Source organism: Buteo buteo, chromosome 2 (assembly GCF_964188355.1).
Source record: "Buteo buteo chromosome 2, bButBut1.hap1.1, whole genome shotgun sequence".
NCBI classification, from domain to species: domain Eukaryota; kingdom Metazoa; phylum Chordata; class Aves; order Accipitriformes; family Accipitridae; genus Buteo; species Buteo buteo.
In genome coordinates this window covers 47,446,124-47,463,273 of record NC_134172.1, presented here as the reverse complement: position 1 = coordinate 47,463,273, position 17,150 = coordinate 47,446,124, and the positions used below count along the sequence as shown (strand labels likewise).

The window sequence follows — 17,150 nt, the reverse complement described above, 5'->3', positions numbered from 1 at the left end:
TTATACTTTATTTTTTATTTCAATTATTAAGCTGTCCTTATCTCAGTCCACGATTTTTACTTCTTTCCAACTCTCCTCCCCATCCCACTGAGGGCAGGGGGGGAGGAGTGAGTGGCTGCGTGGTGCTTAGTTGCTGGCTGGGTTTAAACCATGACAAGAACCAAAACCTACAAACCAAAGTCCTAGTACTTCATGGAAAGAACTCCACAAGGAAGCAACAGCAGCATCTACAATCTTGATCAAAATGGCAGTTTCGATCCAAGGTGGAGCGTGTGCTTCAATTAGCCAGTCTCTGACAAATGCCTGGAGGTACCTAGCACAGCAGCATGACAGGAATGTAGTTCAAAGCCAAGGTGAAGGAGAATCTAAATCAAATCAGGGGAAATAAAAAGGTTTACTGCCATTTTGAGTCCCAAAATTGCAAACAGATTGTTTTACCTCCAATGCCCCTTCAGCCACAGCTGTACACCACAGCCTCGCATTTTAAAGGGTATAGCCAGCATATAACCCAACCCTATTCATATGATAGTAGTGTAATATTAACAACTGATAGGAGCACAGTTACTGGATACTCCCCCTCTAGTGCAACCACTTAGACTGATGCTAAGGGAGCACAAAACATCCATGTTCTGGGTTGGCAGCATATTCCAGGGGTGCTAATATTCACATGAAAATTCAGAACAGAGCGTAAAGTCTCACAAATCATCTAAAATAACTTATACTGGAGAAAAAAAAAAAAAAAGAAAAAAAAAAGGGTGTTTCCTGACAGCATAGGCCATAGGACTGAAAAATGTCTGCTGGCCAATTTAAACACTTCTTTAAAATTGTTTTTCGATTAGTACTTAAATACCCTAGTCTGATTTTCCCTGCGGAAAAGAACAATTCTTACCTTGTCTCTCATCTGATTACAGTATCATCAGAGGGCCCAGCAGAGCAGTAGTAACACATGGCTGTGGGCCAGGCATTTACTGTTTCGAATGTTGCTCTGAGGGCTACCGCTGCTACTGACAGTGGGAAGAGAAGAAAGCAATATGAATCATCTTTCTCGGCTTCAACGTGAACCACTGCACGCAATAGGGAAAGTGTGATGAATACACTGAGTTACTTGTACAAAACCATTCCAACTCCTCCAGGTGTCATATGCAACAATTTACAGTTCAATAGCTAGGAAGAACTTCTTCATGCCCTTGGCAGCTTGAAAATTCATGGAAGGACTACTGAATCTAGGCATATTTATCAAGGGCACAACAGCAAGAAGAAGAGGTTCAAGCCTGATTTGAGGGTGGGTTTTTTTGTGTAAGACTTGCTGTTATATTTATTTGAACAGTAATAAAAAATAAGGTGTTAATTTTTGCCCCATAAATCCCACCAATAAATCAATGCATCATTTCTCTACAGCCCTCTCATCCCACCTCTGTGGAGGTTACAACACTCCCATAAATAGCTGATAGGACATTTAATACACACAAGAAGGTGAAAGTTTCAGACAAAAAGCAGAAAGCATCTGTTGGGAGAGAAACATCTGCAAACCTACCGACATAGTTGCTATTCACTGGTGGCCCTTAGATGATGGAAGATTCTTTACCCAACCCTGGCACAGCAGCTCATTTCTGTTTCCTTCCTTCCCACTGGCAAGATCTGCTGCCTCTGTGGAGTCAAATGCTGAGTCAAGTATTTGGCAATGAGAATCTCTTCAAATAACTGAAGTGTAACCTGACTGTCACTGAGAGAAGAGCAACATCAGACTGATAAACCAACTGCTGTATAAAACAACTCCACTTAAAAACATCTGCCCCCATTCATTATATACAGCTCTGGATTCATGTGCAGATAATTGCAAGGACAGGAAAAGAGTGGTCTTTCAGCTACTTTATGCAGTATTTCAAGACATCAAAGGCACTGCAGGCAGCATCCTACATAAAGATGTGCTTCTCTACCTCTAGACTTCTGCTAGCATTGCTGCTGATGCAGCCATTCCCCACTGAGGCCATCTAGCCATTATGAAAACCCTGCAACATTACCCAAGTACAGGGAGGGTTGGAGCAGGTCTGAACCCTCTCACTTGCAAAGAATTCCCAAGATGAGATGTAGTAAAAACATATGTGCTGACACACCCATCATCATCAAAGAGAAAGGTTCTTGTGACCTTGGAGAAAAGACTAAAATATACATCTATATCGGCCACAGGCAGCGAGACCCATTCCAGGTCTGAAGGGGTCAGAGATGAAGGACATACGTCATCCCAGGCAGAACCTTCCTGCCTTGGCTTGTTCAACTCTACCTGCTCCATGGCAGAATGATGTCCTTATCTGTCCTGGAGGCCAATAGAAACAGCCTGCTGAGGTAGCCAACACTTCTTCCAAGGCAAAGGGAGCCACAAAAAGCTCCTCTTGCAACTATGAAGACTCAGATCTGCACCTGTATTAATGCAGCATGTATCTGAAAGGAGAAAGCACCCAAGTTGGAGGCTGAGGACTGACTAGAAAACAGCCATCTTGCTAAGTGACTTAAGGTTACACAAAATAACCACCATTTCTTTACCATCAAGGTGATGAAGTATACTAAAATAAAAACTAAAATATACTAAAATAAAACTCCTCTTCTTTAATTTGCTTGAATATATTCAACGCTTAAAGACAAGCGTGTACCTAAGAGCCCTGTGTTCCAATGGGACAAAGACATGCACATAAATTCAGCAAGGACTAGAGAACTTTTTGTATAATGACTTGACTTTGTGACCTCTGTGCTAAATATATATATGTAGGTATATAATACATATGTATGACTACTACAAAATTCATACAAAAGATTACAATTAGTATATAGACTATCTATTGCTCTTAAGTTTACACCTGCATTAAAAGATGATTAATCAGTGGCTTTATAAATTTAAATTAATTTCAATAAGCTGCTAGCTTCCCAGCTTTAGTTTTATACCTTTGACACAACTGTAACACAGTCAGAAGCCAAGAAGCTGCAAAGCCATATATAAACGTGCGTGAAGCTGTCCCAGATAACTTTATAGGACAAGGGAAGGGAAGAGCAACTCCAATCTTCATTTTCTATTAACTCTCAGGTCTCTGCATGAACATGAGTAATAACCTAAGTAGTAAAGAACAAACAGCCAGAAGCAAGGAGCAGGGGTAAGAACAAATCATTAAAAAGTGATAAGCCCCAAGGGCCCTAACTTAGCTAAAGGCAGTAAAAATGCACACGCACAGGAAACCACCTCATGTCTCCTCAAAATGAATCTGGTCATATAGTTTTAGTGCTGAGTAAGTGACTACCTCAGCACGACACCAGAGCGTCTATTAGAAAGGACAATATTTCATCTATGTGCTTAGAGGTCTGATAACCTATTTTCCCAGCTGTGTATCTCCCTCCTTCTGAAAGAGGAAATTACACAGCAAATTAATCCTTGTGCACCTTTTTATTTTCCACCTCTTCCCTCCCTCCCTCCCTCCACTCCTCCCATCTATTGTGAAAGATAAATGGGAAAATATTGAAATAAAAATTGAAATAAATTCACAACAGCAGGAACAGCCTGAGTCTGGTTTGGGTCATGCAACTGAGCTTGTGATAAGGTAAGTCAGTACAAAAAAAGAGGTCACGAAATTGGTGTCACACACCTTTCTGAAGTGGGCTTTTTGTCCACACGTGTATGGGTGAAAGGCTTATCTGCCCAGGGACCAAACACTGTAAACTAGTCTTCCCAGTGCAAAGGGATTTCAATTCACAAACCAAAAACATCCCACCCAATTTACATTACAAGTGGCCAGCTGGGAGAGGGGAAACCAACAGCAAACTAAGACACAAAGCAATTCACAGCTAACTCATTTCCAGTGCATCAGAGGCTCATCAGTGACTGCCCCATGCAATGGACTGTGGTCATCTGGTAACTACATTTGACTGTGTGCTTGCCAGAAGCAAATGCAAAACCCCATCGCATCCAGGGAATCATTGATGATACAAAGCATTACTCTTCAGAAGAGGGAGCGCAGCCCCTACACCTAAACTAAATAGAGCTTTTTTTTCTGGTACAAAGGAAGAGACAGACCCACATGGTTCCAAATTCCTTCAAGGCATTTGCAATTGCCAAAGTATTTTACACAGACTGTGCTTAGATGTTTCATTGGTCACCAGTGATCCAAAATTCACATACAGCTTAAAACTGTACATGGGTTTCTGATCTTAAAGAAATCAGGGTCTAAACTCTCAGTTGTGTACCACTCTTCGAACAAAACACATTCACACTAGAACACAACTGAAGGGAACCAAACTGTCAAGAATAAGTGTTACTCAGAGAATAGTATGCAAAAGTGGGACCTAAAACATAATAGGCGAAAGCAATGGAAAACCCACAGCATGGCTTTGAGAAGAATGTAGCAGAAACAACCCAAACAGGCTGGTTTTGAAGACTGGAAGCTCTGAGAAGGGGGACCAAAGCTTATTTTTCAGTGCTAGCCAAAAGACTTCATAAAGGAATCTTTTAAAAACTATATGGTCTACCGATTACTGTATCAGAGAGCATAAATAGGTGAGTAATAAAGATCTGTTTGCAAGCCCACTTCATACAAGAGGTACATAGAACACGACTAGGAAACTCATTTCCTTGGCTTCATGCAAGCATGGTCCTAGTATCTACACAGCTCTAAGCTGAAGAAAGAGATGGTTCTCTGAAACAGAAGTAGCCTATGCCAAGTTTACACAACAAGGACTTCCAAGCAAGGACCCAAATCCCAGAATTCAGCTCCTCTTTGCTCCTTGAGCAATAAAGCAGCAGGCAGATCAGACTTGAGACATCTTTTTCTGCTAATTACATAAGAACAGTGCAAAACAGAGTTTAATCACACCCACTGTCTCTCAAGACAAAAAATATACATGTAATCAAATTGTTAAGGTAAACCAGTAAAAAGATGGAAAGGAAATTAACACTATATACAAAGAAATCTTTGCAATCAAAAAATGAAACCGTTTTTATTGAGAATTACATTTTCTCCATTGAACTTCGGCAAGTAAGCTGGATGGTACAAACCCCAATTTTTCACAAATACAAAAAACCTTTCTGTTATCAAATAAACTCTTATTCCTCTCATTTTTAATCCCCATCTCCATATATGCCATCTCCACACAAGAACCAGGCAATCCTTGTTTAACATCAAAATGCCCCCTGGCCCCTTTTTACACATGTGTGGTCTTGAGAACATCTAGCAGCTGAAGAAGGGGCATCTGGATGCAACTGTGCAGAGTCCAGCTGTCAATAATTATCTAGATCTCTGTTTCAGTTTTATAAGGCAGAGTCAAAGGCCAGGAGAGAGGAAGACACTTGAATGTGTGTTTTGAAAGAAAAAGGTGAAATATTTTACAATGGAAAAGGGAAATGTCAGTTGGTTCAGTTGTAAGAATTGTGCAGCACAGCCTCTCATAGGTATGGCAAAGCAAGCTTTGGTGCACAAGACAGTCAAGTGGCAATGGAAGCTGCAGGCAAGGTGGGAAAAGTTAGTGAAACTTTTCAGCCGTCAGTGAAAAATCTTTAAGGGGAAAATTATTGAGGCCTTCACTTACAAAGCATTTCTAAGGAAAGCTTCTAAGCTAAGTCCAAATAGCCAACTATACTTAAACTCAGGTGTGTCTCTTCTCAAACATAAACAAAGCAAACTAAAAGAATATAGAAGACATAGAACTGAAATAAAGAGAAGGAAGAAAAGAAACAAGTAGGAAGGGAATAGAGAACAAAAAGAAGACACGCTTGGACAAAGGATGTACAGCAGAAGAATGTGTAACCTTCAAAGACTGCTCCAGAGAAAAAAAGACCAGACTTGGAGATTATCTTTTTGATCTGTGTTTATCAGTAAAGCACCAAGGAATTTTCAATCATGAGCCTGAGACCTCATTGCACTGTATGAAGTAAATAAAATCACTTAAAACACAGGAGATGGATGTGAGAACTGCAGTGCCAGCTGCAATGCTCTGGGACCACTTGGAGGTAATTCAGTGAAAATGAACAATGCTATAAAATTAGCACATCAGGAAAACTCAGCCCCTATCTCCCTTTTAGGGCCTCAAGGATGCAAGAGGGATGACATCTAATTCAGCACCAAAAACCCCAAGAAAAACATTTCCATCTGTACACAAATATTATGTCTCCCCTCCCAGTTAGAATGCAAGCTCAAATCCAGCAGGAAGCGGGTAGACAACTTCACACCACCAGAAGCACACAGACAGCACCCAGAGCATACACTGCTTCCTCAGAAAGCACACATGCCATTAAATTCAAAGGAGCAAGAAACATGGCATGAAAATGAGCTAAAGTGGAGGAAAGAAAACAGAGCCAAAAAGAGTGCTTCAACTAACGGACAACCATAATAAGAACCAGATGAAGAACAGATCTAGACCACTCTGCCTACTGCACACTGCCATCAGCAGCCAGAAAAAAACCCAATCCTCCTTTAGACACTTTTCCAAGAGGTTTCTTTCTCAGGCTGGTGGAGAGCAAGCCAGTGTACAGAGCTTTGGTTCAAAGGCTTTTACACTGGGCAGGAGGGAAAAGGGTTGAACTGTAAATTATTGAAAATTTCTACATATTTCCCTGTTAGCAAGAGAGGAAAAGTTATGCACTCCCTTGTAACATCCTCAGTCTCTTTGAATGCTTCAGCCCTGCTAGGCAGAAGCACCACACTACCGTACCACCTACTACAGACAAGGTGTTCTGCTAGTGGTTAGCAGACATGGACAGAGTGTGAAAAGTGAGGAGGGGAAATGGATAGATGCACTGTAAGGTAGCAAATGCCAAACTGTTAGGGTTTCCACCTACATCAGTTCACACCGTAGAGTCAAGGACAGTAATGCAGAAGAGCAATACCTCCACTACTCACAGGTTGCTCTTCCAGGTCACTGGAAAAGGCTCATTTCCTTTTCCTACTTCCAGCCACTAAAACAAATCAATCCTCCTTTCATAACAAGAGCTTTGCTTACCCCACATAGCATGGTGCCAGGTAGATACACCCAATGGAAGCAATGCTTGTGCTTAGATTCAAGCATGTGCTTAAGTCTTGGCTGGATCAGCACTTCCAACCACACATCCTTATAGGCCAAGGATTTGCATTCTTGCATGTCTTTAAACTTTCCAGGACATGTAATTTATCATTCTGCCTGTGATAAAGGATGGCAACACCCTGTTCATTTCTCTTGGTCTCAGTACACTGCAGAAAACAAAAATACAGACTTTTCAACAGCAAGGTGGAGGACACCAATATCTCTTTCCCCCTCTGATAATTTAGCTATAGCATATCATCACCAGGCTTGAATCAGAAAAAGGTGAAAAAGACTCAAAGGGAGATGGAAAAAAAAGTGGGGGAAGGGATACTTAGTGGAATAGAAAAACAAAAAAATCCATTTGCAGATCACATATGAAAAGAACTTCTATATTAAATGTGATCTCAGAAGAACTGACTAGGATAAATCCATGTGCGGTTCCAGGTATTTCAGCCTAAATAGGGAAAATACACATTACTCTGAGTTTATGAAGGGCTTAGTTTTATCAGTACTATTTATACATACTTTCTTGGTTCATTTTAGATGTAACACTTATACTGTACACACACTATAAACACAAAATGCACAGCAGTGCATTTATGTATCACAGAAACTAGATTTTAAACCAACAGACTTGAGTGCTCACTGATTTTAAAAGACAATAGCTCCCTATTTTTTAACATGTTTCTAAATTATATATGGGCTGTGTATCCTTCCAGAGAAATGAACACTGATAAATTATGTTCTGTCTCTAGCCAGGCACTTCAAATAATCTCCTCCCTCCCACCTCCTCGTCACATGAAATAAAGATGAAGCACTGCACAACGTCAGTCACATTGCAGATCCATTCAGTAGCCACCTCTACCTGAAACAACAGAATAGATGTGTCAAGATCTTCATCAGTCTCCACTATCAGAAGCTGAAATTTTTGCTGCAACGGACTCAGGCAACCCCTGAGAGGGTGCTGGCTAGTACACGCCCTACACAGCCAGCATTACACTAGACTGCATCCAGCTCCTCTCACAAGTTTCTCCCAATGCAATTGCTCTCCTTCCTAACTGACTTTATCTTTTATGCCTGGACAAGTGATTTCAGCTGCATCTATGGACTGTGATATGTTTAACAAACAGCACAGTGTGCTCCATGGCCTGGCTGCTCCCCAGCCATGTGCCTGGGGGAATGCTGCTTGTAGTATTAAGCCCACTGCATGTGCTTGAGCACACACATCCCATTTCTGACCTGCTTCATTACCCTTTTCCCAGCAAGCTCGCCCAGAGTTAATTTAATGCATTTAAGGACTGAAGACCAGCCTCACCTCCGTGCAGTGCTATCAAACATGTTACAGGCAGAGAATTTGGCCATATTCCATCTATGAGGGTTCCTCCAAAGTCTACTTCTTCTGACAATAGCTGAGCTGATGCTTGATCAGTATGAGAACAGTGCTCCATCCAACACAACCCACCATCACCATGGAGAGCTGCTGTACCCGCACACTGATCTTTGCATACCCCAGTCCCTTCCCTACAACAGCACAGGAGCTGGATCATTTCCAAGTCTCCTTATTTGATAGTCACAAAATATGGAACTGCAGAAGATCAGAGTATGAAACAGTGGTTACTTTTTCCCTGTATTCAGGCTCTACTGGCCCGGTCAGCTTAACACATTGTCTCTCTACAGCTACAGAAGGGCACTCGCATTCCCCAGGCCAGGAAGTAGCACTGAGGAGACACAGGAATAAGTGGAGGCAAGTAAATGCTTTCCAGCTTCTTCCTTAGCAAACTGCAAGAGTCCCATAAGCTTGGGGACTGTCATCTTCAGCTTCAAACCTCCATGGAAGAAAGTTTTTTGCCTTCCCAAGGGTGACTTCCAACTTCATCAACATTTAGGCAGGATCTAATGTGCAGGCAGCCCAGTATAACCACCATGGCTTTGAGAGGGAGAAGAAGGGAGAGTCTGCATTCAGAACCACACCTGGATGTGCCTTTGCAGTGCAATCCCATCTCTGTTTACAAACAGGCTTCCTTCCAACCCATTCATAAGTACCTGTACTACGCTTTCTACCAGTACTATATAAACTAAGAACCTTTAAAGTTCAAACACAAATCACTTCTTTACTGGTCTGGCCAATTAAAAAAATGAAGAATGATAAGTTGTGAAATTTATCTTGTCACCAGCCTAATTGCTACTTGGGGTTTCAAATTATGGCAGAAAAAAACAACGAACAAAACTGAACTGTTCATAGCTTGTTTGGATTCTGGTTTATGAAGTACAGCATTATCTTTGTCAGTGTGTGAAGAAATGCAATTGCACTGTGGACCTTTACATCAGAAAACCCTGCTTTAGTTAATTATTTGAGTATTAAGCCAGCAAGAAAAGAATTACTACAGTTATTTCAGAGTTGCTTATTGCTTTCATATATGTGATATGTCTGCAAAGGTTAATACTAATTTGCCAAAAATCTTAGTTCATTACAGAATTATTAGGGTATTAGGATTCAGGATTAGGATACTGGGATACTACAATTAATAGGATACCTGGTGGTACCCTAATAAAAACAGAAAAGTTTTGAGATCTCCTTTCTAAGGAGGGACTGGGGAAGGATTGAGGAGTAAAGGAGGAAGGAAAGGCCACAACTTAAATAAGTGTGAGAGTGTCTACAGACAGAGAGTTAAGGACAGAGAAAGATTAAGTGAAGAACTCAGTGTCAAAGAGAAAAAAAAAAAAATTGACAAGACTAGCAGTGGACTACAAACCTTCCAAGTTTAATTACAGTACCTTAGATCCACTTGGTTTAAAGTTCACTCATTTACCTTTCTCTACTAAAAAAGTCAACCATAGGTACTGGATATTAAATCCCACCAATCAAGAGCAGTCAAGGTTACATTTTTAAAGCTAACTCTGTCCCTCTCTTCTTTCCCCCAAGCTTCCAACTTCCCATCTCAGGGCTGTCAGTAGTTGTCAGCACATCATATGAGAAACTCATCTGAACATACAATATAACTTGACAGGCAATACATCAGAAAACCTAGATGTGACAACAGCAAATTCCACCAGATGGTCCTGGATCATATCCATCCATAAAAAAAAAAAAATTTTTGAAAGAAAAAAAACAACAAAACAACAATGCAGAAAAGCAGAACTTCTGAAGAAGGAAAAAAAAAAAAAAATCTGCTATATGCACTGGTTTACCCTTTGTCCTGTCCATGCTGGAAAAGGAGACACACAATAGCTCCACCTCTTGTCCTCACCAGCTCGTCCTGTCATTAATATCAATATATGTGTTTCACCCTCCTACTCTAAGAAAAGCCTTCTAATAAAGATGCCACTCCATTAAAAGGCAGTATGTGCTAGTAATAATGGTGCTTTCTAATTGAGAAAACTCTCTCAATGATTCTGAAGCCTGGTCCTGCTCCAGCATCAACACGGTCTCCAGGTACACCAATCCCAAGCAGTTAGCCCTGGGAGTAGCTGCAAACTTGGAGCACTTTCAAGACTCTCTGTTTGCCACCCTTCCTACCTCCCTGTTGCTCTTGTAGGCAGCACAGATTCTGTTTGGGTTCAGCCTGCCTACACACCTCATCAGCCTTTGCAATGGCCCTTTTGTGAGAAACCCTGGATTGCCTTGTATGCTGTCAGCCACACAATCCTGTGAAGGCAGCTGAGACCTGCAGGTCAAACACTGACCCTCCAGGCCTAACCTCAATGCAGGTAAAACTGTCTTTGATACACGTGAAGCTCAAACCACCTTCCAGCAGGTAGAGAGCACAACCCACTCCTGATTCTGGCCTCAAGCCTGCACAAAACACAGTGCTGAGGCAGGGTGAGGGTCAGGACTCTGTGCTATGCTCTGGGAGGTCAACACAGACCCATGGCACAAAGCACCAGGTTCAGAGGCAGCTCTGAGGTTAATTCACTGCCAGAAAAACACTGAAGCTGTCACTGTTCTTCAGGTGAGCGTCACCAGCCTGGCCACAGTAGCTGCTCTGCTGGGACAAAAGTGACAGGCCTATGAAATATAAATCAAACCTGTGCAGGCTGTCACTGCTCAAGCAAGACCTTCAGGGACACCATTCTTTGCTCCCGTTCTGCCCCTACCATCAATAGCTGTGTGCAGAAGTGCATGTTTTACTCTGTGAAAAGTAACTGTGTGTAACTGGAAAAAAATACCATGTATCCTTGTCCTCCCAATTACACATGCTCTGAAGTAAAAGGCATTTAGTCAAATATATTTTAAATTGATAAAGCAAGTAGATATGAATCTGCATGCTCAAAGGGAATGAAGACAATAAATAATGTGGTGTTATTTTACCAAACCTTTAACAGGACAGGATAGTGCTTCGAAGTTCTTTGGAAATATGAGAGCTTCTTTGAATACAAAGCTGTGACCGTGGTAGAAAGCAGATCTACTCCCTGCCAGTGCACAAGCTGCACTCAACAGCTTAGGACTGAAGAAATCTCTCTTCAGGCCACTGTGGCAAAATCAGTTTCCACCAAGAAACTAGACAGAGCCTTTAACAAAGCAGTATTTCTGTATATTATAAATACCTATTTTCCTTCCCCTAAGGAAAGTTCCTTCCACTATGAACTCTCCTTTGCTGTTAAACAAAGTCCACGTATTTCCTGAGTGAGAAACACCTGTGAGGGGGAATACTCCAGTGCACCGGTGGGGAACTGGGCTGCAGTTGTGCTTCACAAACAGCGAGTGGACTGGGTTCCAGAGATTACTAATGAAAAGGGCTTTTTTAGCAATGGCTGATGGCTACTTGCTGACTTCTGAAGAAGCAGTTTATTGTCTCCATCCAATCCATTTTACAATTATCACCTTCAGCGCAGAGAGGAAGCTACTTTTACATCATGGACCTGAGAACATAAGGGTTACAAAAAAGTAAATTCTCCCTTCCTCCTCAAACTTCAACAAGGAATATCCGATTTTTTACTCTGCCTTTGTCATTTTAAGATAAAAGAAAAAGTCAGTGACATTTTCTAGTTTTGCTGTTGTGCACCCGTGGGGTTTCAAATACTGCAGAGGAACATAATTACATTTACAGACACTTGACTGGCACTTCCATGTTGCGGCAGCACATAATACTCTCTTACAGATAGGAAAAAAAACATTTATCTCAAAATGTATGTTCTGATTAAACTTAAAATGGACACCACCTTTTTAGTAGAGTGCCTTTTGGCATCTAAAAGTTTTTCTATAAATACTAGACTATGATTTTTCAAAACATCAACTCTCTACAGAGAGAAAAATAAACAACTTACTATTTAATTGTTCTCAGCAGATATACTGTAAAACAGAAGGCATAAGAATAATGTATTTAATAAAATTGGTAAAATGTCACCTCCTCCCATTTTGATATTTAATTATAGCTCATTAGAAAAGCAAAAATATGGCAAATCAAAGTCCAAGAATCAGCTGTTTATTTATTTATAGGCATTTATATAGCGCCTCTCACCATAGCAACCAGGAACCTTTTTTTCTTCTTGTTCAAAGGAAAAGTTGTAATTTTGAAATGTGATCCTTTGACGTTACAGTGCAAATAGGTACTTATGTCCTATGCTGCAAATACTTCGGCAGGTGCTTAAAGTACATGAATAGACCTAAGTCAAAGGCATGGTGAAAGAGACAGAAACAGAGAAAGGAAAAAGGAAAGGAAAGGAACCAAGAAGCAAGTGAGAATGAGGGAAAGAGTAAAGGGCTTTCCTATGAAAATTCATGGTGCACTGGGTCCTACAATAAGCCATGATCTCCCTGGTGCTTTTTCCTGTAATAGTGAATAGTGGTTCATGGAGCACAGTTCAATTAATCAAGAGCAATCAACAAGTTCCCAATTTATGCCAAGGACACTGGTGAATATTCTTGAGCAAGGATTTCTAAGAGGACAGTAGCTTACAAATGAGGCAGCAGAGGGCTGCCTCTCTTTTGAGAGCAGAGAAGTCAGGAACCTCACGTTGACTGCTACTCTCTTCTGATCCCCCAGCAATTAGCCATTATCAAATTCCCATAGAATTAATAGACCTTTTTAAAAATGCCATCTGCTCACAAAACATCAAAGAAATGAGTAAATTAGAACATTGCTCCTGCATACACCGTTATAGAATGAATTACTAGGTCTGTCATGCAATTGCAGTTTCCCCACGATCCTCCTGGTGTGCACAAGCACACAACTACTTTTCAGACCCTCAGATTGTTTTTATACTATTTCATCTGGTTGCTTCCCACCACCATATAGATTATACACATACATGCACAATGTAGTACTTCAGATCCTTTTAAAAGCTAATGAACTTCTAACTGGGACTGAAAGAAAAAAAGCAGAGATCTTTTGCCTATTGTCACTTTGTTATATAAGAGAACTTATAATCAAGATTTCCTCACAACACAGGTATATAAAGTTATTACCTTCAACTCTGCATTTAGTTTGATCCTATCTTCTTCATAAACCAATACTGTCCAAAGCAATTAAATAAGGAGGGTTCAGTTGTTCCTAAATGAAACACATAAATCTTTACACAAGACTAGTGGTTATTTTGTAGTCTTTTTTTTAAGCTGTATTCTAAATAGGGCAGAAGCTGCTTGTATGACAGCAGGAAAAGTGACAAGTTCCTTATCTGGAGAAGCACCAGCTGGCACTGTTATCAGAGCAGACCAGCTCTTTTAAAGTGGACTGATGAAGCCATTTTTAAAAACACCTAATAACATCACAGAGGAGAATCTGATCTCTGCAAAGGTGAGCTGCACAGTTCAATACTCCTGGGAGGCAGCTAATGAAACTGAAGCTTGTCAAGACACAGACTGCGTCCAGTAATTGGGTTTGAAAACTCGCAGTTTAAATTCCACCACGCTGAGTTCAATGCCCCGCTTGCAGCTTGCTCCAAATGCAGGCAGAGCCGAGGGCTGTCTAGCGTGACCAAATGTGAGTGGCCGCCTTTCCACTGTCTGTGTCGCCAGGCCCAGTCTGCGTACTTGGAGGTCAAAGAAAGAAACCTACTTTCTTCCAGCACCTCACACCTACCAGTTCACTTCCAGGACAGGGAGAGACAGTTGCAGGGGGAAGAAGGCAGAACGGTGTCAGATGCAGGTAGCGTGCTGATGGAGGAGGCGGGAACACATCCTACCACAGAAGGTGAAAGAAAGGGGTCAAGACCTAAAAGGAGAAGGAAAAGGGTCCCATGTTATGCATTTATCCAGCACAGCAGAACCACCAACCAGTGCTAAACCCCAGTCACCGCTCTGTGCCGACTGTGCAAAGTCCCTTAGGAACAGCCACTGGCTTCCCCAGGAAGGTTGCCAGCAAAACAGGGGAAGTGTGACCCATCTTCCCTGAAACTCCACTTACCCTTCCCAGACCACTCCTCCCTGAGCTTTATGGGCCCATAGACCCATTTGACTCCTCGATCTGAACCACAAAACTGAATTCTGCCACCATCTTGGATAACAACCAAAGAAATTACTGTCCCACAGTCTGAGGAGGCAAAATTTTGTCTGTACAGCTAAGAACCTCTGATCTGGTTCTAGCTCTTTGGTTTAACGCTCTCCTTTGCACCACCTTCTTTTTCATGATTCTTCCTGCCTCCCACTACTTCCTAGAAAAATCTGCTCCTTCACAGCCTAAATATGCTCCAGTTGGAAAAGCCATTTTAAATGGAAACCAGGTTCTTCTGCTGACAGAAATCATCTATGGCTTTATCTATTTGAATAAAACAATAGTTTTACTAGTGGAGGATCTCTAAGCCTCTATGTTTTAAAACACCTCCTAAAGACCTTGCTGTGTCAGAGCACAGGCCAGATATAAATCTGTTAAAAACTCTGGGGAATGGTAACTGAATGTGGGCTGCTGTCACAAGGAACTGTTTAAACCAGCAGCACTTACTGAAGACTTTAAAGCAACAATTTTTAAGAGAAGGGGGCGAGAATAAGGGGAATGAGAATACCCAATTTTCAGATGATTGAAGCAAACCTCAGCAAGTCCACAGTGAGATGTGACTCAGGAGATTGGAAATTTAACTGGAAAAAGATTTCCATATATTCGATCCATTTTGTACATTGCTTAATAGAGAATGGGCTCTAGGTAATTAGTCCCAAAACATTAACCAGGTACCTAGAGTGCATGTTCAAGGCACGCTTCACAAGTGTTGGAAGCTGAACTCCAGTTTTGATGACAGCTAATTAAAACACAAAAGTGAGACTCCAAGTAAAACTGCCACCTTGCAAGCATAAGCTGTTCAAAATGCACTCTTGCAGAAAAGCAGACTGCAAAGCAGGTTTCCTGTATCTAGTTCACACATTTGGTATCTACCACATTTTTGAAAATGACATTGCAAAAAAAAAAAAACCAAAACGCCCTGTCTTACCATTGATGTGTTTAGCATACGTCAGATTTGTTTGGGGGAGAAGGTCCTCCCAGAGAATAAGAGCTCTTCTGGTTCTCAGCTAAGTCAAGGCTTGAGCTAACAAGCCAATCTATCGGTTAAACTGTTTTGAGATCGCTACTAAAAGAAGCCATTACCGTTTTATTACCAAAGTCAACAGATTCTCCTGAATCAGCAGTCACCGTTTAAAAGTCAGCATTTGTCAATAGTTATCCAACTATGGTATTGGTGTGAGAACACCAATATGTTCCCTCGCCTTTACCAGTTGTTCAGATACAGTCATTATTTTCATCACCAGAGAAGAGTGTGCCTCTTCACTTATTTTTTTTTTTTTTCCCCAAAGCAGCAGCCATTATTTTAATAACCCATTTAAACATTGGGTTAATTGAGAGGGGGTCGAAGAAAGCAAGGGGACACAAGCAGACCAGTAAGCCTTACCTCTGAGTAGGCATGTGCAGCGCACCCACCCAGAGCTGACATACACAAGAGAAACTTTTCCACCATGCTTAGTCAGCACACAATAAAATAAGGGGACAGGATGGGATAAACTCAGCATCCGTATCCACCGGGGCCAAACTCACAAGGACTGCTAAGCTTTCAAAGCTGAAGACAGGTCTCATGGGGGGTTCCCAAGGCACTCTGCCGTCAAGAAAAATCGTCAGGAGAACATAATTACATCTTTGCTTGCCCTGGCAGGCTTTAAACCTGCAGCGTCTTTGACCTCTAGGGAGGTTATTAGAGTTTTAATTGAACCGCGTTTCTGTGGTGCAGGCAGCTGCCTACAAGAGCTAACCCTCACAGCGTCGCCTGCCCCTGCTACCGGGCCGGACCGCCTTCGCTCCCCGGCTTCGGAGAAGAACGGTTTCCACATCCCAGGCGTCAGCTCCGCTCGGTGCGATCCTGGCGGGTTTCCGTGGGTTATCCCACCCCCCTGCCCCGTGCCTCCCCGCTGTGGAGTCGCCGCCGACCACGACAGACATCGCCCCGGTGCCCCCGCCTCCCCTTCACCCGCTTTCCCCTCAGAAAAGAGGCGGCAGCCGCCGGCCCCCGCGAACCGCCCCCGCCCCGCGGCCGCCCCGCGCCGCCTCACCTGCCGCCCGCGGCGCCACCGGCAGTAACCGCCCCTTCGGCCCGGCCCGGCCCGGCCCCGCCGCCCCTACCGCCTCCTCACGGCCTCCCCGCCCGCGGCGGGCGGCGCCGCCACCTCCTCGCAGGCGGGCGCTGTCCGCCGAGGGGCCGTGGCGGCGTTGGCGGGGCGGGGCGGGGCGGCACCGCCTCCCCCGCGCTCCCGGCGGCGGCGGCGGAGAGCGGTGGTGTTGGGGAGGGGGGCGGGCGGCCCCTCGCCCGCCGTGCTCGGGAGAGCGGCGGCCGCGGCGCATGCTCAGTGCCGGGGGCCGCGAAAGGCATTCTGGGGGGTGTAGTGTGCGGGCGCCCGGGTGCCGCATCTCCTGAGGGCGGGCTGCCCGTCGGGGTTCGTCGTACGGGTCCTCCAGCCGGTCCCAGCCAGCCCTGCTCCCACCTCAGCCCGGTGGTTTCCCCTCACGGCTCTCTCCCCAGGCTGCCCAGCCCTTGCCTCCCAGTCCAGTCCATTTTCTTAACCCCTCTACTTCTCCCAGTCGTCTGCGTTGCTCACCCCCGCTCCTCATCTCTTCCCCCAGTCTCCTTTAGCCTGCACTTCACTCTTCTGCTGTCCTCCCACACCGACCTTCCCCCGTCCCTCAGGGTCCCTCCCTCACCCT

General features: G+C 43.3%; 1 protein-coding gene across 6 annotated transcripts in view; it reads right to left on the bottom strand.

The window, feature by feature from the left end:
* Positions 1-16,768, bottom strand: part of POMGNT2 (protein O-linked mannose N-acetylglucosaminyltransferase 2 (beta 1,4-)) — a 33,769-nt gene extending 17,001 nt beyond the window's left edge. Inside the window, exons 1-3 of one of the 6 annotated variants that reach the window (XM_075053432.1) lie at positions 2,282-2,321; positions 1,535-1,647; positions 890-1,004 (exon numbers count right to left, since the gene is read on the bottom strand). The gene's annotated coding sequence lies outside the window, so the exon portion shown is untranslated. Of the gene's footprint in view, positions 1-889; positions 1,005-1,534; positions 1,648-2,281; positions 2,322-13,441; positions 13,527-14,054; positions 14,187-16,501 lie in introns of those variants that run through there. The other 5 variants (XM_075053393.1, XM_075053423.1, XM_075053442.1 and 2 more) reach the window with 5 other exon arrangements.
* Positions 16,769-17,150: the final 382 nt, after the last annotated feature.